Consider the following 27,537-nt stretch of genomic DNA (forward strand, 5'->3'; position numbering starts at 1 on the left):
TCTTAGGGGCTCCTCTGATTCCCATAGAGAATACCAAACATCTTGGGGTTATTCTAGATACTGAACCATCATTGAGTGGTCAGGCAAATCATACGGTGGTAACCTGCTTTTGGCTCATTAGGATGCTAAAGAAAATATTTGCATTTCTTTCCATACCGGCACGGAAGCAGGTTACAGTAGCTTTAGTCATGTCTAGATTATACTACTGTAATTCCCTTTACTTGGAATCTACCTCTGGCACTGTAGGAATTCTGCAGAGAGTACAGAATCCATTGTCCAGAGTTGTAGTGGATATTCCAAAGTGCCAGTCTGCTGCTGCTGGGTTGAGTTGCTTGCGCTGGCTCACTGTCAGAAAACAAATCATGTTCAAGGCCATCTGAATTGTCCATAAGGCATTTTACCAGCATAGTCCTTCTGGAATCAAGAATATGTTCCTCCAGGCAGAAACCTCCACTCAGGTAAACACATATTGTTCTGTTTGTTGAGAGTTCACAAGAAGATATGGGGAGTGTTAGAAATGGGGTCTTTGGTTGACAGTCAGGTTACCCCCTGTTCAAGCAAGGACCCTCACTCTAGTAACGGTAAAAGAGAATCACCCTCCGCTAACCCCTGCTTACCCCCTTGGCAGCTTGGCAGAGCAGTAGGCTTAACCTCAGAGTGCTAGGTGTAAAGTATTTGTACCAACACACACAGTAACTTAATGAAAACACTACAAAATGACACAACACAGGTTTAGAAAAATAGGAAATATTTACCTAACAAAACAAGACCAAAACGACAAAAATCCACCATACACAAGTCAACAGTAAAAATGCAAAAAGAGTCTTTAAGTAATTTTAAACACACACTAGCATTGCTAGCGTGAAATTGAACCTAGCGCGTATCAAAAATAACCCCGCACGGGCTGGTGTGTGTCAAAAATAACCCCGAACGGGCGGGTGTGAGTCGGAAATCCAGCCGCACGATAATCCGAAAACCCCGCAACTCAGGTTGTGATCTCCCAGCCTCCGTCACCGATGCTGCACGTCGTTTCTCCTGCTCCGTGCGTCGATTCTTCGGTCGCTTTTCCTGTGAGCGACTTTTCTCAGCTGCGAAGTCGGCGGCGCGTCGTTTTTTCAGCCTCAGATCAGAGTCGGGTCAGTCTTTTCCCCGCACGGCGCTCTGTGCATGGATTTCCTTGTCTTTAGGCTGCCAGTTTCTCCTTTCAGGGTCCCAGGAACTGGATGGGCAAAACAGGGCAGAGTAGGAGTCTCTCCAGAGACTCCAGGTGCTGGCAGAGAGAAGTCTTTGCTGTCCCTGAGACTTCAAACAACAGGAGGCAAGCTCTAGATCAAGCCCTTGGAGATTTCTTCTCAAGGTGGAAGGCACACAAAGTCCAGTCTTTGCCCTCTTACTCTGGCAGAAGCAGCAACTGCAGGATAGCTCCACAAAGCACAGTCACAGGCAGGGCAGCTCTTCTTCCTCAGCTATTCAGCTCTTCTAGAGGCAACGGTTCCTCTTGATTCCAGAAGTGTTTCTAAAGTCTGTGGTTTTGGGTGCCCTTCTTATACCCAACTTCTCCTTTGAAGTAGGCCTACTTCAAAGTAAAGTCTCTTTTGAATGTGAAATCCTGCCTTGCCCAGGCCAGGCCCCAGACACTCACCAGGCGGTCGGAGACTGCATTGTGTGAGGACAGGCACAGCCCTTTCAGGTGTAATTGACCACTCCTCCCCTCAATCCTAGCACAGATGGCTCATCAGGAAATGCAGACTACACCCCAGCTCCTATTGTGTCACTGTCTAGTGTGAGGTGCAACCAGCCCAACTGTCAAACTGACCCAAACAGGGAATCCTGTTTGACACAAACAGGCAGAGTCACAGAAATGGTATAAGCAAGAAAATGCTCACTTTCTAAAAGTGGCATTTTCAAACACACAGGGGGTTATTACAACTTTGGAGGAGGTGTTAATCCGTCCCAAAAGTGATGGTAAAGTGACGGATATACCACCAGCCGTATTACGAGTCCATTATATCCTATGGAACTCGTAATACGGCTGGTGGTATATCCGTCACATTTGGGACGGATTAACACCTCCTCCAAAGTTGTAATAACCCCCACAGTCTTAAAATCAACTTTACTAAAAGGTGTATTTTTAAATTTAAACTCCACATGTCCATCCGCTCACAAAGGGAATCTACACTTTAATCAGATTTAAAGGTAGCCCCCATGTTAACCTATGAGAGGGACAGGCCTTGCAACAGTGAAAAACAAATTTTGCAATATTTCACTGTCAGGACATATAAAACACCTTACTAAATGTCCTACACTGCACCCTGCCCTTGGGGGTTACTTAGGGCCTACCTTAAGTGTGTCTGACATGTAAGAAAAGGGAAGGTTTAGGCCTGGCAAATGGGTACACTTGCCAAGTCGAATTTACAGTTAAAACTGCACACACAGACACTGCAGTGGCAGGTTTGAGACATGATTACAGAGCTACTTAAGTGGGTGGCACAACCAGTGCTGCAGGCCCACTAGTAACATTTGATTTACAGGCCCTGGCACCTCTAGTGCACTTTACTAGAGACTTACTAGTAAATCAAATATGCCAATCATGGATAAACCCATTACATACAATTTACACAGAGAGCATATGCACTTTGGCACTGATTAGCAGTAGTAAAGTGCTCAGAGTTCAAAAGCCAACAGCAACAGGTCAGAAATAATAGGAGGCAGGAGTCAAACATATTAGGGATGACCCTGCATAAGCAAAAAAAGTCCAATAGGGAGACAGAACCTTTTCAGTTGATAGTTTTCAATTTGCTGCAAAGGCTTTAAGTGGATCCAGGTGTATCTCTAAGCAGCTTTCCTTTAGTTAAGTGCAATTGCTTTCAGTTTTTAGCATTATTGGAAGGTAAAGATAGTGTAGAACAAGGGAGTAGCCAGAAAAATAAAATAACCCCCCCACTTTGAGCCACATGTAATGAAATGTCTTATCAAAGTAAGTGATCCATACCCTTTCTGATAAGGAGTCCGAAAAGCTTCAAATTAATGAATTTTACAGCATGATTTGAAAAAGAATGTGGCCAAAAACTGCACATTTACCAATATTGATGACTTTCTATCTTTCTTTCCTACTTTCTGTTTTTCTTTCCTCCATTTCATTTACCCCTCATTCTTTTTTTTTCATCTTTCTTTAGTTTTGTGTATACTTCTTTCTGGTGTATTTTCAGATTTCTGTCCTTCTTTATATTCATGTTTATTTTTCCTTTCTGCCTTCCATCATTCTTTTCCTTAATCCCATTTTCACATTCTTGTTCCTTCCTTTCTTTGTATCATCCTCATTTCCATGCCTTGCCCATTTTCGTATCCCTCTTTCATCTTGAATTCCTTCCATTTGCTAATTCTTTATTTTCTTTCCTTTCACTGTTGGATAGCCATTTTAGTAATGTATCTACTCCTGCCGCTTGTGCCCTTTAGCCCAGTTACATTTTATTCTTCTTCATTTTTATTATTTCAGAATTAGCCACATTTGTGGTGCTGTTATATTTTCTTTATCTAGTTGTTCTTCAAACTAGGAAAGCATTGTGTTTCTTAGCAAGACATTCTCTTCACTCTGTGCTTTCCTTAAGGCTGTAGCAAGATAGGGTTGCTGGCAAAGTGGTACACTGTGTCTCCAACATACACAGAAACATACACATCCTTACGTGGGAAAAGTTTCTCAGAACATCAGCTGTTTTATTATAGAAACACTTCTCTGTCCCATGTACCTTAGAGGGAGATTCCAGCCAGATGACCACAAATGCATGCTAATTGACTTTGTTACAGCTGCTAGCTGAGTATACTGGTTCTCTGACCTACATGGGGAATGTGTCTCTCTAGACAACAGGCTTCCATTCTCGGTTACAGGAGATGATGTTTTCCCAGGTAGGAGTCCTGAAGGGCGGATTAGGACTTTGTGCTCTAACATAGCTTAGGTAGGAACCACGTATATTACACATAGTAACCGTATGGTGGGACCTTCCCTCTGTTGCACTTTTCTTATCACCATTTTGCTTCTTGCATGTTTCATCATTATGATTATTGCAATTCATGCCATTTTATCTAACACGCAGTTGTTTCAATAAATCTTATTGAACCATTTTCTGCCTCTGTTTGTCTTTGTATGTGTGTGAATAATGTAACTGAGAGAAAATAATGAGATCTGATACACCACGATTTCCCTGAGAAGGCATTCTTGTCATGCGCCCGGTTGGCACAATTCATCCCTGCTCTTGGGTAGAGATAAGGTGCTGCTAGTTGACCAGAAATGGATTAGGCCGACAGTTGTCACCTGGTATGGGACTGGACTCAGTTCCCCACAATTCAGGTGATACTATCTCCCATATTTAGAAGCCTCATTAAGATAATGAGAGCCCATGCAATGCTGCCACCCTTCAACCCATCTCTCATTTCTTCGTTCCATTATTTTATTATATTTTCTGCTTTCCATTTATTTCTTGCCTCACATTGTTTTGTTTTTTCTTTTTGTTATCCCTTTTTCCAAGTTTCATTCTTTTTACCTCCCTACCATTCATTTTCCATTTCCATCCTTCTATCCATTCTTCTTTTGTGCCTACTTTCCATCCTACTTTTTAAAAAACTTTTCGTGTCTTCTTAGCATTCTTCTTTCCTTCCTTCAAGCTATTCCACTGTATTTGGTTATAACTTACTTTTTATTGTATTTTCAAAACATTTCTCTTCCATTCTGTCACCATTTTAAAATGGTTGTCTGTCCCAGGCACCTGAGCTTAAACAGGCATAGAGGGGCTTTGCTTCATTCTTGTTGTAGAACCTTGAATTTTCTTATATCCCTCTATGACCCTTGATAGAAATTGGGTTTCTAGTTGGCAGAGGTATGCACCCTGTTCAAGCAAGCACCATAATACTAGTCAGGGTAACTCACAAGCACACCCTTAATGAAGCTGTGCTCACCCCTAGTAGCTTGGCACAGAGCAGATAGGCATAAGTTAAGAGGCAATGACCAAGGTATTTGTGCAACACTTCAAACAGTAACACAGTGAAAACACAACAAAACATAATCAAAATGACAAAATTCCAATAAGTAGTAGTTAAGGGACACATTTTTTAAGAATACACTAAAATGTACCTCTTAAAAACATAAAGCTCCACCACAGGCTATCTGGTTGTGCTAGACTGGTTTAAATTAAAAAGTGCAGGCCAACAGCGATGGAGTGTTGGTCAGATACAGTCCCAGACAAAAGCAGCTGAAGTTTTATCTTCTGCAAGCATTGATGCATTGATGTGAGAAGAGATTAACTTGTTGCAGCTCACGCTATTCTTCAGGCAAGCAACACAGTTCCAGTGTGAGTGGGACTGTTCACAGTCATGAAGAGCCAAAAAGCTTAATCTCAGGGGCCAAAAACAACTTTCAAGGGGCCAGGACTGAAGAGGCGCCTCTTGGGGGACAGGAGCTGGTTGAAGATGGGTCCAGCTATAGCAGGTGAGGTGGATGTCTTTTGTGTCCCTGAGAGTTCAGGAAACAAGAGGAAAGCCAGCAAGCCCCAGGCTATAAATTCTTTCATGAAGCTGCAATATACCACAAGTGGTTATTAGTGTTCCCTCTTGAATCAAATGCTATTGCTTCAAATTACCTTTCCAAAGCTGAGGGGGGTTTAGTGTAAACACATACCTCCAGATATGTGCTTTTGATATTTAAATACATTGTGCTGCTTTTTATATGATAAATACATTAGCCAATCTGATTTAAGATAATGAGTTTTCTATATATTTTTTATTTTTTTTAACTGACCTAGTGTTGTCTAGTTTGTACTGGAGTGCAGGGAGCATACTTTGAGTGACCTTTGAGCAGCCAAATGGATAAAAAGTAGATACTAAAAGCTCCCATATAAAAGTATTTTGATTATGAATTGTTTGTAAAATATGAGGTTGGAAAGACAACTAAAGCTGTCTTTAGGCCAGACATAAACATTTGTGTTTGTTTATTTCAGATGGGGTGTCTATTATGATGCATTTCCTTTAAGGTTTAATATATCTGGTTCTGCCAAAGCCCTTTGTGATGCCACAATGGGAGTTGAATGTGGTTATCACTTTCCTCATGTGTACCACTTTTCAACCAATGCACAGTTATCCATTGCACCTCTCGCTTTAAAAAAGATTGTGATAACATCATACCACTTTGTGAGTCAGCTTAAAGCCCTCTCAGTACAGCCTGCTTTCAGCACCGTTTTTTCCAGACAAACTGGTGTTACGGACTCAAGCAGTATTTCAAGTTAAGGTGGTAACTGCTTTTCAAATCGGACAATCCATCACTCTTCTGACTTTCTTTGCTCTGCCTCATCCCTTGAAATAGGAAGAGTCGCTCCATCATCAAAAGAGCAATTTAATCGATAATTTATGAAGTGTGATATTTGCAACTTGAATGTAATTTGGAGTCATGTAAAAGAGTTTGAGAAACAGTTGCTTTAGGAACTCACAGCATGTGTGGGACAGTTGCTTTCCATCAATACCACGTAGGGCAGACATTCCCACATGTTGCTGTGAGTTCTTACCAGCCCAAGAGAAGCATGCAGGCCCCTGTTGTTTTTAACAATATTATTTTTCGTTGCATGTAGTAATTGGATTACTATTGTACCCTTGGATGTAAATACCTTTGAGTAGACACTGGGCCAAGGAAACATATGCTTGTATTCTCAAATGCAAGAGGTGCAAGGAATCAAGAAATCAGAGTTCTGCTTCTCTCAAAATAGTAATTATCCATACTGAAGTTCATGTTTTCACCATCACTATTCTAAGTGTTTTCTTATGGAGCTCAATGTCCTCCAGTGAAGCAAGTCTAGCGATGTATCCAGAGAAATGCTTTCCCATTCGGCCAGTGTTGTCACAAGGTCCAAAACCTTTCTAAGTCCCAGCTTTGGAGAGTTTCTGGAATAGCTTCTCTGGGAGACTTTTAAAGCTTTCAGGACTTCAGGGGCAGCATGTAGGGTCTAGGACACACTCCAGAAGAGGTCACTAGCAGCACCCTGTCATGATCTAGTTGCTACTGGTCTACTGGACACTTTAGGAAGCAGCCCTCTCAGAGCCTGTGTCCATGTCGCCACACAGGAGGACAGTCTACTGAGCCTTGGAGTCCTTTCCTAAGACCTGGATACAAGTGGCAGCTGCCCTTCCGGTCACCACACAAGTCTCAAACAGCAAGCATTCACTAATCCTGAGAGTTTTCTAATGAGTTGTGGCTAAGGTGCCCTTTTTATATGATTTTCTAGCAAGTGGGCGGGTGGTAGTAAATCCTGGACACTCCCTAACCAATGAGGAAAATGTTCCCAAAGGTAACCCTTCCACTTTTGCACCACATTGTGTTTGCCTTAATAGAAATGATCCCACAATCCACTATTCCAAGGCAAATCCAGCATAGATTAGCATAGATAATGCTGTATCTGGTCCTTTTTTCAGGGTCTCCCCTTAGATGTTTTCTTTTTCTAGCTGGACCTTTTTTGTTGTTTTAGGACTCTCTTCACTTTATTACTGCTAATAAGTGCTAAACTGTGTGCCCTCTCCTGCACACCTGGTAAAATTGGCCAAACACCTAATTGCCTCATTAAATTTACTTGCAGGTCCCTAGTAAATAGTACTACATATACCCCGGGCCTAGCATTTAAATGCTACTAGTCAGCCTGCAGAAGTCGTTGTGTCGCCCACTAAAGTAATATTTTAAAGCATTTCATCTCAGGCCTGCCACTGCAGCCTGTAGTGCAGTTTTAAACTGCTATTTTGACCCAGCAAAATAAACTGTTTGCCCGGCCGAAGTCTTACTTCCTAATACTTAAGTGACCCCGAAGGTAGGCCATGAGGTATCATAATGCAAGAGTCACTGTATTTAAAATGTAGGGTATATAGACTTACGTTTTACATGTCCTGGCGGTGAAAAACCCCTAAAGTCATTTTTTACTGTTGTAAAGCCTATCTCTCCCATAACACTGTGTTGCCTTACTACATTTAATAAGTGATAACTTTGAATTGGGTGCAGATAGACATATGCTTATTACACTCAAATGAAATCCAATTTAAATTTGTCTTTAATGATGAAGTTTGATTTTAAGCTACAATACAGAAGATGACACTTTTCTTGTCTGAAACATGTATGCCTTCTTCTATTGTCCTGGGTCAAATGACTGTTGATGTCTCTGCTTTTGGGGTTTGTGTATTGCATGCAGACAGCAACACTAAGGGGGCTTAGGTGGGGACCAAATGGACTATCCTGGTAGGGTAACTGGGAGGGTCTGTAACAAACCCAGCTTAACCTTCCAAGGACTTTACCTCCTTCTCACACAGGAATCTTACACCAGGCCTTCACTTTCTTTTTTTATACCAAACAGTTTGGACCTTTCCATGTTGGGGGTAGGACAGGGAGTTCCCTCATGTCTAGTACCAGGTACGAATATTGGACCTCCAGAGCTATTTACCAGAACACCCATGGAACTGTGAAAATTACAGAAGAAGGACTTCCAGGCTACCAGAGGACAGCCCTGCTGTTTGAGAAGGAAGACTAGGCCTCCTTACTTTTATCCCAGACTAACCTGTGTTCAAGTTGGCTAACTTCCCCTATAAGCTAAAGGAACACAACAAGCTTCAGAAGCCTCCCTGCATCTGTCTAGCTGACTTGCTGAAAATGGACCTGTTTGAGTCTTGCTGGTCTCCACTGGAGTGAGTCCTTGATTTCTAAGAGGTGTCTCCCCTAGCCCTGGACCATTGACTGGCATCAGAGTGTACTCCTTAATTAAAAGGCAAAATCCTGAAGTTTAGGATCCTTGTGACTGCAAATGGTCCCTTTTGTATCAAGATTCTACTGTCCCTGATGACCACCAATTTGAAGCTCCAGTGTTAGAATTTTTCATCCTCGGCGTGGTATTCCTTAACTTTTTGCCTCTGTTTCCCTGTTTGTTGATATGTGCTGGACTCTGTTTTTGTTACTCTGGGCACTTTACCACTGCTAACCAGTGCTAATGTGAAAGTGTTCTTTTACAAAATATGTATGTAATTGGCCTATCCATGATTGGTATATTTGATTTACTAGTAAGTCCCTAGTAAAGTACACTAGAGGTGCCCAGGGTCTGTAAATCAAATGCTACTAGTGGGCCTGCAGTACTTGTTGGGCCACCCACAAAAGTAGCTCTGTAATCATGTCTGAGACCTGCCAATGCAGTGTCTGTGTGTGCAGTTTTAGCTGTAAATTCGACTTGGCAAGTGTTCCCAATTGCCAGCCCTAAACCTTCCCTTTTCTTACCTGTAAGACACCCCTAAGGTATTCCGTAGGTAGCCCCAAGGGCAGGGTGCAGTGTATGGTTAGGGTAGGACATATAGAGGGTCATTCTGACCCTGGCGGGTGGCGGGAGCCACCCGCCTGGCGGGAACCGCCAAATGCCCGCTCCGCGGTCAGAAGACCGCGGATGCCATTCTGGCTTTCCTGCTGGGCCGGCGGGCGACTGCCAAAAGAGCGCACGCTGGCCCAGCGGGAAAGGCCCTACAATAAGGAAGTCGGCTCCGAATGGAGCAGGCGGAGTTGCAGGGGTGCGACGGGTGCAGTTGCACCCGTCGCGATTTTCACTGTCTGCTAAGCAGACAGTGAAAATCTTTATGGGGCCCTGTTAGGGGGCCCCTGCATGGGGCCAGTGGCATGGGCAGTGCAGGGGCCCCCAGGGGCCCCACGACACCCATTCCCGCCATCCTGTTCCTGGCGGTAAAAACCGCCAGAAACAGGATGGCGGGAAGGGGGTCGGAATCTCCCATGCAGGGGAAATCCGGCGGGAAACCGCCGGATCCCCTTTTCTGACCACGGCTTTACTGCCGCGGTCAGAATGGGCTGGGAAGCACCGCCAGCCTGTTGGCGGTGCTTCCGTGGTCCCCGGCCCTGGCGGTCTTGGACCGCCAGGGTCGGAATGACCCCCATAGTAATGTGTTTTTTATGTCCTGCTAGTGAAATATTGCTACATTCGTTTTTCTCTGTTGCAAAGCTTGTCCCTCTCATAGGTTAACATGGGGGCTACCTTTAAATCTGATTACAGAGTAGATTTCCTTTGGGAGCGGATGGACATGTGGAGTTTGGGGGCTCTGAGCTCACAATTTAAAAATACATATTTTAGTAAAGTTCATTTTAAGATTGTGTATTTGAAAATGCCACTTTTAGATAGTGAGCATTTTCTTGCTTATATCATTTCTGTGAGTCTGCCTGTTTGTGGATTCCCTGTCTGGGTCAGTTTGGCAGTTGGGCTGGTTGCGCCTCACTCTAGACAGTGATACATAGGGAGCTGGGGTGTAGTCTGCATTTCCTGATGAGCCATCTATGCTAGGAGGGAGGGGATGAGTGGTCACTTACACCTGACAGGGCTGTGCCTGCCTTCACACAATTCAGTCTCCAACCCCCTGGCGAGTGTCTGGGGCCTGGCCTGGGCAAGGCAGGATTTCACATTCAAGAGAGACTTTGCTTTGAAGTAAGCCTACTTCAAAGGAGAAAATGGCTACCCAAAACCATAGACTTTAGTCCACTTCTGGAAACAAAGAGGAACCTCTGCCTGGAGAAGAGCTGAAGAGCTGAGGAAGAAGAGCTGTCCTGCCTGTGACTGTGCTTTGTGGAGCTATCCTGCAGTTGCTGCTTCTGCCAGAGTAAGAGGGCAAAGACTGGACTTTGTGTGCCTTCCATCTTATGAAGATCTCCAAGGGCTTGATTTAGAGCTTGCCTCCTGTTGTTTGAAGTCTCAGGGACAGCAAAGACTTCTCTGTCAGCACCTGGAGTCTCTGGAGAGACTCATACTCTGCCAAGTGGTGCCCATCCAGTTCCTGGGACCCTGAAAGGAGAATCTGGCAGGCTAAAAGGAGTAAATCCCTGCAAAGAACGCTGTGTGGGGAAAAGATCAACGTGACTCCAATCTGCGGCTGAAAAATCAACGCACCGCCAGCTTTGCAGCTGAAAATCGATGCTTGCCTGCAACGCAACCCAAAGATCAGGGCTGGAGAAATGAAGCACAGCATCGCTGACGGAGGTTGGTGAGATCGTAACCCACGCTGCGTGGATTTCAGATCATCGTGCGGCTCGATTTCCGACGCAAACACCGCTGGGCGTGTAAAAGCGATGCAAGGCCTGCCTGGACCCAAGAGTGGTGACCTGATCGACGCATCGCTCTCCTGCGGAGAGAAGAAACAACACGCCCTGTCCGACAAAAGGAGAAACAAAGCAAGGTCTCACTTGTGAGTGAAATCGACGCATCACAAGCCCTTTTTGACGCACGCTCGACCACGCAGGGTTATTTTTGACGCACCCAATGTACATTTTCACACTAACAGACGACTCTTTTTACAATTTTGTATTGATATCTTGACTTGTGTATTGTGGATTTCTGTCATTTTTGTCTTGTTTTGTTTAGATAAATATTTTCCAATTTTCTAAACCTGTATTGTGACATTTTGTAGTGTTTTCATTAAGTTACTCTAATTGTTGGTACAAATACTTTACACCTAGCACTATGAAGTTAAGCCTACTGCTCGTGCCAAGCTACCAAGGGGGTAAGCAGGGGTTAGCTGAGGGTGATTCTCTTTTACCCTGACTAGAGTGAGGGTCCTTACTTGGACAGAGGGTAACTAAAGACCCCATTTCTAACATCCGGTGAGACATGATCTTTGTGCAATAGCAACTGCCAGGGATGACTAACAGTGCAAGAACTGCACTTTGCACTATAGCAATGACTGCCTATTATGGCTGCCAAAGCGAACCTACAGCATCCATTGTCTGCGACCCCTCCAATAGGCTCTTCATGCTATAGTGACATCCCACGGTGCATAATCTGCTCTTAGTGCTACAGTGGCAACCTTTTGCAACACTCTGCCTTCTCCTTATGACCTCCTCCACTTTGAATTGGATTCCCTGAGTCAGACTCAGAGGCTGGGCTGTGTATCTCACTGCCTTGCCATCACATCCGGCCTGAACTTCTGACTTTCTCCATGTGTAACATATCCAAAAAACACAAGTGGGGTTTTAGGCTCTCAGGTGCTATTTTCACTAAAAACTTTAAAATTATATCACTGGCCTCTCTTATTTTTTGATCTATGTTAGTTATTCAAATTTACTGAACTGGTTTGGGATTGTTCTTGTCTTGTGTTTTCACTTTACTACTGTTAGTGTGCTGCATATATACTTTACACTCTGCCTCTAAGTTAAGCCTGACTTCTGTTGTGCCTAGCTACCAGAAGGTTAAGCACAGGTTAAATTACGGACACGTATGGTTCACCCTGACAAGGATTGTTGTAGTTGCCTGAGTGGGGCTGCCACCCCACTCATCATCTCAGTAACCCAATTTCCTACACCTTCCTTGAAAGTTTAAACCCACTAGATAGAATTGAGAGCAGGGACTAGGACACAACCTTGGACCAGCCTCTCACGGCTGTGTGAAGTTTGAGCAGGCAGCCGAAAACATGAGTCACTGAGAGATTGCAATGAGGAGGTTTAGAAATGTCTCTTCAGGAAACCTACTTTCCAGAAGGTGTGGTTATTGTGGTATGAAAAGCAGAAGCAGTAGACATTGTTTTACAAAGGGAGAGAGGTTCCTGTGCATAGAATAGAGAAATGCCTGATTTCTGAAATCGTGGAGATGAGTTAGAGGTGAAAGGTTGGTTAATTAGACCTAGCTAAGCTAACCTAGAAGAAAAGTAACACTTGTGAAAGGGAGAAGTAGTTTAAATCATAGTTAGAAGAAAAATCTCTACTGTTTCATGGATCCTTTTGAAATATTATTGCAGCCTTAACTGCCCTAATCACATGTTGCTAATGGATACTCAAAGAAACATTTATCCATTCTCAGTTGTTGGGTTAAACAATGAAATCAGGGTAAAAAATAAAAGAAATGGGGGGGGAAGTGTCCTCCTTAATCTGGCAAAAGTGTCCAGTGACCCTCCCCCTCGTGATAAGGGGAAGCATCACAGATTGCCTTGGGCCCAGGTGCTTCAGTTTTAAGCCATGAATCACTGACACATCATCTAAGAGTGGAGTGGGGTCAGCAGTGTCACTGACCCCATCCCACTCTGTCACGAGTGAGGGACTTCTTCCTTCCCTCACTGGCTGACTAAAGAGGGAAAGCAGAAGTCCCAACCCTTCTGGGACCTCCAGTGCTTCCCCTCTCTACAGTAAAGGTAAGTTTTATGTATTTTTTAGGTTTGGTGCTTTTATGTATGACTATGTGTGTTTTAGTGAGTGTAGTTTCATTTGAAGCCTGCAAGCATCACACAGAAACCTTGCTGTAGAGTTTTGATGCTGCGTTAAACAAGTAGTCTGCTGACTTCACTGGAATTGCAGGTAGTGCTGCTTTGAATGCTGATCATCAGAGAAGGTATTTTTCAGTGACCCAAAGGAAACTACTTTGTTCACCTGATCATTTGGAACATGGAAGGATACAAATCTTTCAGCTATAATTTTCTGTTAGTTCTGGTAAAGTTTAGGGATGTGACTTCAACTCTTTGACTCGATTCCGAGTACAGTTTACATTCTTCTGCATATACATACACAATTAATGTTTCAATTTTTGTGACAGGCATGATTGCTATTATTTCAGTCTATTATATTAGTTCATTGATTTGGTTTTCTGATTTTAGTTAGTTTTCTTTGATTTTTTTTTTGGAACTCTTAAAATGGCTGTTACTAGTATGTCGCAACCTCCACGTTTTCCGTCTGACTGTGGTAAACCATTATTGCCTTGGAAGAAACTGAATCATTTATTTGACTCATACCTTATAGCTATTGGGGTGAAAAATGTTAAACCTGCGAGGAAGCAAGGAGTTCGACTTCATAACTTTGGTATGGAAGGGTGCAACATATATTGAACCTTGCATGGACTAACAATGGGCAATGGTGAGGGTGAACCAAGAGATAAATACAAAATGCCAGTTTTCATGCTGGAGAAACACTTCGGGTCACCTATTAGTATTATTATGGAGATGCACAGATTCTATTCAGGAATGCAAGCTAAAGGAGAAAAAGTTGGGAACTGTAGAGCCTCCTTGAATATTCTGGCCTGGACATGTGATTATCACTCATAAGGAATCCATTGGTACGCTGCATTTATGATATCCAGGTGCATGGAAAGCTTTTTGCCAAAAATTCCACCCTGAAGGAAGCAGTGGATATATTGTTCAGAGTATGAAGCACCCTTCATGTTAAGTCAAGGAAATGAGGGATTCATTTTATCACTCTGTGGAAAGAGCAGAACGAGTTACCAGCTCTACTAGAATCCAGTCTCAAATGAGGGCATTAAGGGGCTCAAATAAGCCTGAGAAGGGCCAGTAAAACTTAGATTTTAGGGAAAGACTCTAAGTTCAGATGTTATAAATGTGGCAGGTCCACTTTATTCTCAAATAATCGTAATTGCTATGCCTGTAATGCTAGTTGCAGAAACTTTGGTAAGAAGGGACATTTTGTTCACATGTGCAGAAATGATAAGGTACATGAGGTAGCAGAGATGCCTGACATCTGCCAGGAAGCCATCCTGCAAGTGGTACCTTCTCCACTGGTTGTGAATCATAAGGATTGTAACATTGATGACGGTTGTATTAAAATGCCAGACTGTGAGATGATGTTAGGGGGTGAAAACCTTACTGTTCTGGCTAGGTGCAGGGATCTCCTTGGATGGCTCCACCAGAGAGATTTGGGTATCATCCGTGATCCCAATTCTCCTGAACAAGTTATCTTGGTTGCAAGTGTTGATGAGAATTTGGATGTGGTGCAGTAATTTCATGATGTATTTGGAGACAAACTGGGCTTGTTAACAGATTGTAGGTGCAGGATTCCTCCAACAAAATGGCAAGCCTGTGGTACAAAAGGTGAAGAATATGCCTAACCTGATGTTTGAAGCCTTTACAAAACAGAACTTGACAAATATTTATGCCTACGGGTGATTGAAGGAATAGAAACGTCAGAGTGACTGGTCCCAATAGTTTTAGCTTCTAAGGATGATGGTAGAAAATTGAGAATGTGTGTAGACCTTGAGATCTGAACCAATGTATTTAGGTGGATCACCAACCCCTACATAACATTGCTGAAGCATTGGCTATGCTCAAGTTTGTGAGTGTGTAATGGATATTTGTGCAGCATATCATTAAGTTCAATTGCATGATGATTTTAAAGCTCTCACATTCTTTTCACACCTCTAGGGGCATTTAGATTTATGAGGTTACCTTTCAGAATGTCTTTGGTGGCAGCTTGTTTTCATAGCTCATGTAGGATGTGTTGAAGGGTGTGGATTGTGTCATGTTCTTTGAGGGTGATATCCTAGTGCCTGGCAAGAACAAGCAGAATCAAGCTGTCCCATTAAGGCAGGTGTTGGGAAGGCGTAAAGACACGAGACTAACTGTAAAACATAGAAATAAAAGTTTGGAGTAAACTATGTCTCACATTGGGGGCACATGATTTCAGGTGAATGTATAGGTCCTAAACTGGATTTAGCTAATCCTATCATCCAGGCACCTTCTCTTAGCAATAAAGAGCAAGTTAGATAATTTTTGGGCCTGGCAGAGTATTACTCCAGTTCATCCCTGATTTCGCCAGTGTCATTCAACCAATCACATTACAACTTAGTTAAGGTGTGACTTTTGACTGGTCTAGAGATTGTGAGGAAGCATTCAGTGTGATGAAGGAAGGCATTGCCAAAATACCTTCCTTAGGGCATTTTGATGTCTCCAGGATAACATTTCTTACAATGGCTGCTAGCCAGAAGGGGTCAGAGGTAGTTTTGGCTCAGATGGTTGATGAAGCAGAGAGAGTGGTAGCCTTTGCCTTGCCCTCTCTTAAAAGGGCAGAAGAGAGATACTCTGTTATCGAGCATGAAGCTTTGGCATGCACATTGATGGGGCACAATTTTAATGTTTTCCTGTCGGTTTTACCTTTTGTACTCCGGATAGATCACAAGCCTTTGATTCAGTTAATATTCTGTAGGGCCATTGACAACATGACTCCACCAATATAATTGTGGATGAACCTGTTATTGAGTTCAACTACAGAGGTGAGTACTTATTGGATGCCTGGAACGTACCCAATGAGTGCTTATCCAGATTGCTGGTAGAGAAATCAGTTGTGACTGAAGCTGATAAGTCTGTCATGTGGGTCACGGAGGCATCAAACGAGGATAGTGTGAGGAATTTTACTATGGACTATTTGGTGGCAGGTTGGCCTGATGTTCAAGGAGTAAATGAGGTTGACAAAGGTTATTGAACTGTTAGTGAGGAACTTAGTATCCTTAATGGAGTGCAGTACTGTGGCAGTTGCATCATTCCTCTGGTAGGATATAATCGCTAATCTGGCCCATGAGGGACATTTGGGCAGAAGCCTGACCAAAGCCACAGTACATGAATGTTATTGGTGGCCAGGAATAGACAGACAGGTGAAAGGGGTGGTGCTCCAATGAACAGGGAGTGATAAATCCAAAGCCATTAGAATAGCCCCTATGCCCTGGGTCGAAATTCCATAAGAACTATGAAATAAGTTGAGATAAGTTGGGGTTGGACATTGTTGACCCTGTCAAGCTTTTGACACCTGGGGAGAGGTTTGTATTAATCTTGGTAGATTACACATCCAAATGGGTTCCAGCCTGTTGGGTAAACAAAGTAACCACCAGGTGTGTCTAGGAGTTTTGACTCATGTCTTTGCATGTGAAGGGATACCTAAAACCATCATCACTGATAATGGCGTACAATGAAAAGTGTGGACACATCACAATACTTCCAACTTGGTAACCAAACTATCACCATGCCCGTATTTGAAAGGGAGGTTGGCTAGGACTAAGCATAATCTGGCATGGTTGAGTTATTAGAAGTAAAGCAATAATTTAGACTTTTGAGCTATCAAGAAACCATTTGATGAGAGGCATGGTGTATGTGAGCGGAAGTTGAAAAGTGAGTGAGCTAGTTTTTGTACGGAAACCTGGATGGGCACCCAAAGGAAAATCCAAGTATGGGGAACCCAAACACATAATTTGTTTATAGAGGAATAATGGGAATAATGGGTAAAGTGAGTGTCAGCATTGCCAAAACCTCATGGTTCTACCCATCATTGCAAAAGTCTGTGGTGGAAAGTGATTATCAAGAGGGTATTGGTTTTAACCAAAGGAAGGTTCACAGGAGTATTCGACACTGAAGGAAACCTCCCCATTATATATCTTTCCCCCTTGCTACAACAATTTCTTTTGTTTTATGTTCCTGGTGGTAATTACATTGTTTCAGTTATTCTCTCTTTCAAGGTTATGATTTTCTCCGCCATGACTCACTATGGGTACATGTATATATTTGTGCCCTACTAATTATTCACTAATTATTCACTTCTTGCTTATTATTTTGTCCCCACATTAAAGGTAAGGAAAATGTGCTATAACTTGTTTTGACTCTTTGATGTTCTATTCCTGGCCATGTGTAATGTCACTCTACATAGGTACTGTGGAAAATAAAATGGCATTAGGAGGAGCTATCTTATAGAGACTTCTAGTTGCAGATTCCTTAACTTAGAATTTCCCCCCTGGCGTCAGACTGGATCCAGAGGTTTTTCTTCGAGCAATACCCTTGCACGTCGGTATGTGGCATTGGTCAACTCTGCGGGTGTCGTTGGCACCGTAGGGGTCGTGATGATGTCGGGAATAGTACATATATGCCTTCTTTTCCTTCCATGCCACACGCTGATCCGAAGAGTGCTACTCTGGTCTCTTGCTGACTGATTTCAACCGTTTTGTCAAGTTTTCAAGTGAGTTTTTGGTGCGTCGAGAATGTCCCCTAAGACCAAGTTCAAGCCGTGCAAGGACTGTCACTGCTTGATGTCAAAGGCGGATCCGCATCGGGTTTGTCTGTGGTGTCTGGAGCGCGATCACAACTGCAAGTTGTGCTCCGAGTGCCGTGCCATACACCTGAAGGCCTTGAGGCCTCAAGCCCATGGCGGCCCAGTGCTGGACTCCATGTAGGTCCTAGTCTCGCTCGAGAGGAAGGTCTTGAGACCATTTGCGGAGCCCTCACCACTTGTCTTCCTCAAAATCATTGGGTACAGGTAAGAAAAATAAGAAGTCGAAGCGGTCTCATCGAACTTTGACTTCGCCCCGTCAATCGGATGATGTGACGTGGGAGGAGTGTCAACACTCAAGGCCTCCATCCTCAGAGCCTGCTTCTGCTTCACGCTTCCCCGAGTTTCGGGGAGCCGGAGCGACCCCGGCCAACTTAAGGAATTCTATGAGGGCATGCGCCTCATCTATGGGTAGATCGACCCCGATACGGCACCTTCGGGCCCAAGGGGTTCGGTTGAGGGGTCTTCAGGTTCTGTGCCCGCGGCTTAGGCCATCGAGGTCTCCTCCGGATCTGCCTGCAGATCCGCACTGGTGCCGGTCGCACCACGGAGAGCTTCCCCGGCGCTAGGTCGATTGTCAATGCTTCAATGTCGGTAGTGGCCACTCTTGATGTCGACCTGATCCTTATCCCCGACGACTCAGAGTCGGAGCGGCGTCGGCCGCTGCCGCCTCTGTCTTTGATGGGGCCTACTCACCCCAGGTCGGATTTGGACCCTTTTTCCTATGGGTACAAATTCATGGAAGGATTGTAGGGGTCCCTGGACCCTTATGAATACCAGGATGACCCATCTTTGGACTAGGCACAGGAATTGGGTGAAGCCAGTGAACTGGACACTTCTCCAGATGCTCGCATACTGTCTCCTCCTACTGTGGCCACGACAGAGGGAGCGACTTGTGGTATGATGGTCAGTAAGGCAGCTGAGGTTCTTGGCCTTGAGCTACCTACTGTCGAGGTCATTTCCAACCTCCTGATGGAGGTGCTTCAGCCAGGGGATACCACATCTGAGCCCCTTTTACCTTTCAATGAAGTCCTCACTAAAGTCCCTTTGGGTACTTGGTTCAAAGGGGCTCCTGTAAATAGGACTATTTCACGCTGCCATCAGCCTGCTCCGAAGGACCCTAAATCCCTGTCCCAACACCGAGAGAAGAGTGGCCAGGGCACACCCGTATCGTAGATCCAGATAATGTTCAGGAATTAAGTAGACGTCCGGCAAGAAAGATGATGTTAGATATTTATTAAGGATGCAAGTGGGTAGTCAGAGTCTCAATAACAAAGACTATGTGTTCAGTAAGTCCATGTATCCAAAACAGCCAGATGATAATGGATGGTCAAAGTTACAATCAGATGATCACATGCAACAAAAGTCCATACAGCAAAACAGCCAACACGTGTTTCGTCTTCAAGACTTTGTCAACGCTGTGAAAAAACAGATGAACAATATATACAAATCGGTCAAGTAGGCAATGTACAAGGAGCAATCAGACATCTAAATCCTTTGTACAAAAGTGCGGGAAAAGAACCAGAGAATAAGTGCAAATGTGCTGAAAGTGATGACGCGAATTGTAATGAGGGATGCGCAACGCAGATGTGAAAATAAATGAGAAATAAGAGTGCAAAAAGGTCCCGTAACCAACTGATCCAATAAGATTTAAAAAATGGGGACAGCCAGGTCAACCAGGGGTGAGGTTCAACAGGCAACATCATGCGTGGTAACATAATCATGAATATGACTCAAGAGTAGGGGAAAGATTAAAAGTTATGAAGGTGCAAGTGCATATCAAAGAGGCGAATAAGTAATTCTAATAGTAAAAGCATGATTGGATAGTGTGCTAAAATGTGAGTAAAAAATAAATACAAATAAAAAGTAAGGGCAAGATACCTTAGGATATGCGAAATGCATATATAGATGAGGTTAATAATTTTCAAACTGATGGTTGTCATGGATCTCTAGGTACAGTCAATCAGCGGTTGAGAGATCAGTAATGGCCATGATAAGCCTGAAGTATAGAGATAAATATAACAATTAGTGCAAGGTGGGTAATCGATGACATAATATAGTGTTAGCCTGAGTGGTTGTGCCCAAAAGTAATAGGCATCAGGGGAAGAACTGATTAAGATGCCATAAAAGCGAGTATTGGTAAACCATATAAATCAAAAATATCGCATTTAATCAGAACCCGGCATGGATTGTAAGAAAGCCAGAGCCTTCCCGACAGGAGAGGCTTGTTGGAAATGAAGCCGGGGAAGTCCGTAAAGGTACTGGTGACGGATGGAATGCATCCGTAATAATAAAGCTTTAAGAAAAGTTAAAAACAAATTGTGGGCGGGCGGTGGCAGTCCCCACATTATCTGCGGTGAGTTATGGTGCTGAGCGACCGGTTGTAAACACGGTAGGAAAGCCGAGACCGGAAAGGTCATATAAGCTGTTAATGTGCCGAATCCCCGTATGAGGGAGCACGCGTTAAAAAGACCAGCAAAGCTGGTGGTTTCTTACCTGGTCCCAACACCCCACGCCTGAGAGTCTTGTCATCTAGGCTTCCTCTTCCTCAGGTGCATTTCCTTCCGCAACCTCCGGATAGTGAATCAAAAGGCTGGAATAAGTTGCTTTCTTCCTCCAGTTTTGCGCTACGGTCCATGAACACCACATGCCTTTTGGACCACTATGCACACTCTTTGTTGGATACGGTTACGCAAGTCCTGCCGCAGATACCTGTGGAGGCCTGTGCTATTGTTTCCCAAGCTGTCAATGATGGGAGAGATGCAGCGAAGTTCACAATCTGATGTGGGCTGGACACGACCGACTCTCTGGGCAGATCAGTTACTACGACAGTGGACTTGAGACACCACGCCTAGTTGCGTACTTCTGATTTTTTTGGAGGATGTCCAACAGTCTCTCATGGACATGCCCTTTGATTGCTCCCATCTCTTTGGAGACAAAGCAGACTCTGCCTTGGAGAGATTCAAGGATTCCCAGGTTACGGCTCGGTCCCTTGGCCTTTCCACTGCCCCTCGCCCCCAGCAGTCTGCTTTTTGCCCCTTTCGTGGCCACGGAAGGGGCTCCCTGTCGTGTCCCCGTCCAGCCACCATGCCATCCATGCTAATCAGACACTGCATGGCTGGGGACATGGAATCCCATGTGGACGTGGGACAGGGAATCAGAGGTCTGCCCAGACCACCTCTGCTCCTGCTGCAGCCTCCAAACCCTCCTAGTCCGTCCTCTCACTTCCATCCAGTTGGTGGCAGGATTCACCATGACCTGCCCCGCTGGGAATCCATCATTATGGACAGGTGGGTTTTGCAGATCGTTTGACAGGGCTGCTCCCTCCCTTTTGAATCTATCCCACCGGCCATGCCTCCATCACTCAGCCAGCTCCGAGAGGATCATTTGGCACTTCTCTGCCAGGAAATCGTGACTCTCCTGCCAAGGGAGATATGGAGAAGGTCCCTGTGCCAGAAGTAGGTCATGGTTGTTATTCCAGCTACTTTCTGGTGCCGAAAAAGGACAAAGGCTTACGTCCTGTCCTAGACCTTCAGGACCTCAACTACTTCCTCAAGAAGGAGAAATTCAGAATGCTCACCCTTGCTCATGTTCTGTCTGCCTTAGACCCAGGAGTCTGGACGTTGGACTTGCAGGACACTTATTTCCACATCCTCATCCTGCCTGCCCACAGACGTTACCTATGATTCGTGGTAGGTCACGAGCACTACCAGTTTACTGTGTTTCCCTTTGGCCTTACCACTGCCCCTCGGGTGTTCACAAAAGTGATGGTGGTGGTTGCAGCTCATCTGCGCAGGTTAGGGGTCTCAGTCTTCCAATGCTGAAACGACTGGCTGTTGAAGGCGGATTTACCCCACAAAGTCATCTCCCAACTTCAGACTATGGTGAGCTTCCTGCACATGCTGGGGTTCACTATAAACGTGCCAAAGTCACACCTGACCCCCTCTCAGATGCTCCCTTTCATCAGAACTGTTCTGGACACAGTGCAGTTTTAGGCTTATCCTCCTGAAAAGCGAGTCCAAGATATTCAGGCTATGATTTCAGCCTCTGTCTTGGGTTTCAGTGAAACTCACTCTGAGGCTGCTGGGCCTCATGGCCTCCTGCATCCTGCTAGAGAGACATGCCAGATGGCATATGTGGGCTCTGAAGTGGGACTTGAAGTTCCAGTGGACGCAGCATCAGGGGAATGTCTCTGAAATGGTCCAGATCTCGGAGGGGACAGCAAAAGACCTGCATTGGTGGCTTTCGAATCCACATTGGGTCCACATCAGATCCCTCTCCATTCCCCAGCCAGATCCATTTATAGTGACAGATGCATCGCTTCTGGGTTGAGACAACCACGTGGGAGAGGCTGAGATCAGAGGCCTCTGGTCTCTGAGGAAGTCTGGGCTCCATATCAGTCTTCTGGAGCTCCGGGCGATCAGGCTAGGGTTGAAAGCATTTCTTCTCTCTCTCAAAGGGAAGGTAGTGCAGGTGTTCACGGACAATACTACCACCATGTGGTACTGCAACAAAAAGGGTGGAGTAGGGTCCTGGACCCTTTGTCAGGAGGCACTACGTCTCTGGACATGGCTGGAACATCAGGGCATTACGCTGGTGGTTCAACATCTGGTGGGTTCTCTCAACGCCAGAGTGGACAAACTCAGTCTGAGGTGGTGCAAGGTCTGTTTCAGCAGTGGGGAGAGCCTTGGTTAGATCTGTTCGCCTCCGCAGAGGACATGCAATGTCAACTGTTTTGTGCGTTGGAGTTTCCAAGGCGGCACTTACTCAGATACACTTTTCGGCTCGAGTGGAAATCCGGCCTCCTTTCCTCCTATACCACTTCTGCCCAGAGTTCTCAAGAAGATCAGGAACGACCGAGTCCAAGTCATCTTGGTGGCTGTGGACTGGCCACGAAGAGTATGGTATCCAGAGCTATTGAGTATGCCATTAATCCTCCACTCAGACTGCTTCTTCGGGCGAATCTGTTGTCATAGCAGGGGGATGGTTCTCCACCGAACCTCCCAATCTCCACCTTCATGAGTGCAGATTGAGCGGTGCCAGTTGACGACTTCCACCCGAAGTCTGTGATGTTATCTTGGCAGCCAGGCGTCCCTCCACTAAAACGGTATACACCTGTTGTTGACATAAATTTGTGGCATGGTGCACCAACAAATCTGTTGATCCCTCTATCTGAGGTTCTATTGTTCATTCTTTCTTTTGTCCAGCAGAGCTCTGATTTGGGCACTCTTAAAGGGTATTTATCTGCCATTTCTGCCTTATTTAGATTACCTGATCAGCCCTCATTCTTTAAATCTTTTATTGTGAGTAGATTCCTAAAAGCTCTCACCCATTTATTTCCTCCCACTCCATTTATCATGCCTCCGTGGGACCTCAATCTTGTCCTTACTTAATGTGTATTCCCTTTGGGCCGATGCACAATTGTCCCTCATGGCTACTCACCTTCAAAACTGTCTTTCTTGTTGCCATCACTTCTGTTCGCAGGGTGAGTGAGCATCAAGCCCTTTCGTCCAAACCTCCATACTTGTCTGTGCCACATGACGAGGTGGTGTTGCGCACTAAGGCTTCCTTCCTTCCAAAGGTGGTTACGCCTTTTCATGTAGGCCAGTCCATCACCCTGCCTACTTTTTACACACACCCCCATCCTTCCCATGAGGAGAAGAGACTCCACTGTCTGGACCCAAAAAAGAGCACTGGCATTCTATCTTAGTCATAATAAAGATTTCCGGGTGGACGATCAACTCTTTGGCGGGTATGTAGGTGTGAAGAAAGGGAAGGTGGTGCAAAAACCTACCATTTCTTGATGGGTACTTATTTGCATCATGATGTGATACGCTTTGGCCAAGAAGCAACCCCCTGAGGGCTTGTGTGCTCATTCCACCAGAGCGACTGCTGCTTCCAGTTCCTAGCCAGGATATCTGCCAGGCAGGTACGTCGACATCCCTGCACCAGTTTGCTAAACACTATTTCTAAACACTACTACCTGGACAGTCAGGTCCGTCGGGACGGTTTCTTTGGTCATTCGGTCCTGCTGGACTAGTATGATATTGGTTCGCAGCCCACCACGGAAGATGGCATTGCTTGGGTATCTATTGTAAGGTAAGGAAGCTGCAACTAGAAGTCTCTATCAGATGTACAAGTTACTCACCTTCGGTTACAAAATATCTGGTAGAGACATATTCTAGTTGCAGATTAGTTACCCATCCTCCCGCTTGAGAACTGATATCTAGGGACAGGGTTTCCCCACTTTAGGTCCTTAGCTCTGGCGCACCAATCTCACTGTTCTTAGTGGCTCTGAGCTTTTGTGTGAAAAGTTGTTAAAAGAAACTGACGTCACTGCGCTGAGGCGGCGTCTATGTACTACTCCCGATGTCATCACAGTGACTACGACGCCAATGACGCCTGCGGAGCCGACCGATGCCACCTGCTGACGGGCAAGGATATTGCTCAAAGAAAAATCTCCAGATCTAGTCTGACGCCTCTGACCACATATTTTGTTACCAAAGGTAAGTAACTTGTACGTTAACATGGCATGAAAGCTGTGCTGTTTTGTTGGTGGAAGAAAAAAAGAATGAATTTCAATTTGGCTCCTGAAGTTAATCTGAACATATTTCTCTGATCACTCACATTAGTAAAAAGAGATTCATAAGCCTTCATAAAGTCAAAAGAGACTTAAGATAGTATCTACAAAAAATTATCTACGTTGTTAAACCTTTTATGTTTGCAAGTCTGAACAGCTAATCCGTCAATCAAGCATTTATAGAGCGCAGCAAATCACCTGTGAGGATCTTGAGATACTGGAGCTGTATGCTGCTGCGTGGAGGAATGATCATTCGAACACCCAGGCCTCTAGTTCTCTTCTGAATTGCTGGAGTGACGGTGAGGTCCTGAGATGCAGACGAAGGATAGTCCAAGCATTGGCTGCCAGGTGCGAGAAGGAGCAACCTCTGCTCTTGGCTAGATGGATCCATGGAGTGTCTGCGAGGGAGAGGGAAGCGGATCATAGGTGTATGGTTGGTTGGTGGAATTTCAGGCATTTGTCAATGTATGCTGGTCCTTCATTGTGCACGGCCTTGTAGGCGTGGGTCAGTATCTTAAACTGGCATCTCTTCTGAATCAGGAGCCAGTGCAGGTTTTTAGAAGGGGTGTGATGTGGGTCCTCCTGGGGAGGTCAAGTACAGGTCTTACTGCTGAGTTCTGTATTGCCTGGTGTCTCTTCAGGAGATGTCTGTGATTCTTACGTTGAGCGTATTTCCATAGTCCAGTCTACTGGTGATGAGGACCTGTGTGACGGTCCTTCTGGTGTCTGCTGAGAGCCACCTGAAGATCTTGCAGAACATGCACAGGGTGTGGCAGTAGGCGGATGAAATTGCGTCAACTTGTTTCTTCAAGGTTCAGTGGTTGTGATCGTAGTCTATGGGGACGGAGGGTGTGCTGAGCTTTGTGGGTTTTTATGTGTCAGTCCATGGCAAGGTGTTGTTCCGAAAGATCAGGAATTCCTTTTTTAGTGTTGTCGTTGAGACAGTTGTCTTTCATCCAATCCGCTACGCTCATCATCCCTCTGTGGAAGTTCGCTTTTGGGGTGGAGGGATCTTCGGATAGTGAGAGGATAAGCTGTGTGTTGTCAGCATATGAGATGATGTTGAGTCCGTGTGATATGATGGCCAGGGGAATCATGTAAGTGTTGAAGATGTTCAGGCTGAGGGACGATCTTTGGGAGTCTCCACAGATAATGATCTTGGGCTCTGAGGTGAATGGTGGGAGACTGATCCTTTGTGTTCTGCCGGCGATATGTGAGGTGTTCCATTTGAGAGCATTTCCTTGAATCCTGATGTGGTGGAGTCTGTTGATCAGGATGTGGTGAAGACAGTATCACACTCAGTGGACATGTCCAGGAGAATGAAGCCTGCTGTTTTGCCGTGGTTCAGGAGGGCTCTGATGTCATCTGCAGCTGCAATCAGGACTATATTGGTCCTGTGGTTAGTTTGAAATCCAAATTGGGAGGGGTCTAGGAAGTTGTGGTCTTCTAGGTGTTGAGTGAGTTGCTGGTCGATTGCTTTCTAAAGGACTTTTGCTGGATAGGGCAGCATAGAGATGGGCCACTAGTTCTTGGCTTTGGCTGGGTCAGCTAATGGCTTCTTCTAGTTAAAGGATGGTTGTGGATTAGATTGAGCCGTTTGATGTAATTATAGTGGTCTGTGTAGTTGGTTGGATAAAACCAGTTCTTAATTTGTAAAATAAATCTGCCAGGGGCCAAGGTTTTTTTCAGAGGCTCGAAGCAAGTGCTCTCAGAGGCAGGGGTGCTAAATACCAAGGCAACATGTACTTGATTCCACCTTATGTCTCTTTTGTCCTCCACCCTACTATCCTAGCAACTTTATCTCACACTAGCAGGTTATTTTGCATCACTCATGTCTGCCTTTGCCACTGCTTTTCCATCTTTGTCTTCCTCCTCCTTTTCACCTTTTGCCTTTTTCTCTCTTGCTCTGGATAAAGTCTTTTGAGGAAAAGTGAGTGCTGGTGGGCTCCATCTTCGACCCCCGGTTATAAATAAGTACTGCCTGAAATACATGCAACCCTAGAACATAGATTATTTTCTCGCAACTTGTTATTGGGTTCTGAACTCCTTGTGTTGACTCCCTGTTTACTAGTTGATTGATGCTGGCACAGACAAAGCACTTCATGAAATTACAAATGGCTCTTATAATAGATTATTGTGATGCTATTAATAGTCAGACTGATGTCCAGTTATACACATTTTGTATGTCTTTTTATATTTTACTGATGATGAATTTTGTATGTTATATCTAACATATGTTTGTTTAAAACCATAAATAGCCCCTAACTATGATAAAAATGAAATAAAAATGTTCAAGGTCTGGACAGTAGACCTTATATCTCAAAATAATCCAATACATAGCATAGGGATCTAAAATCTGGAGATCGAAAAATCACCCAATCTACAGAATAGACGAGTCATATTAATTCCAATGTGTTAGGTTGATTTTTCATCGCCAAGTTCGGCTTACATATGGAAGCTTGAACTTCAAGTATTGGACTATTAACTATGCGTGTGCAAGCATTGCACAAATAATAATAATAACAAATGTATTGTAGGAAATTTACAACTTTTCCCCTTCTAGGATATGTTACTGGTTAAAGATTAAAGCCTCAATTTACCTTTTGGATGACCAAAATTGGTGAAGCTGTTTATATCCGCTTGACAGCGTATGCACACTTTGTTAATTGATTGCATATATTAGGGGATAATGAAATGTGAAATGTCCAGCAATTACTTTGTGATTGAGCAACTATGAATACTCTGCTGTCCTTCAGGAACAATCTGGCTATCACCATCCCGTAGCAGAAAGTTTAGCTCGATATGGCTCGTCGACTGACTGGAGGTCTCATCACAATAAAATAGTTGTATGGGTTAGAGATTGATCTAAGATGGCAAAATGGAGTCAAACTTTATAATCGAAAGAACTGTACCACTGAGAATCAGATCATTTACCTACCTCACTGCTCAAGTTAGGAGGATTTTTTTGTAGGCCAAAGTTGCCTTTATTTTAATTGAGCACTATTTTTTCACAGCAAACAAGGCCCTGTCTCTCCTGTAAATTAATTGATCATATATTGTAGCTGATTTTTAATCACACTCTAAGACTTTAAGGAACTAAGTTATA

Source organism: Pleurodeles waltl, chromosome 1_2 (genome assembly GCF_031143425.1).
Source record: "Pleurodeles waltl isolate 20211129_DDA chromosome 1_2, aPleWal1.hap1.20221129, whole genome shotgun sequence".
Lineage (NCBI taxonomy): Eukaryota > Metazoa > Chordata > Amphibia > Caudata > Salamandridae > Pleurodeles > Pleurodeles waltl.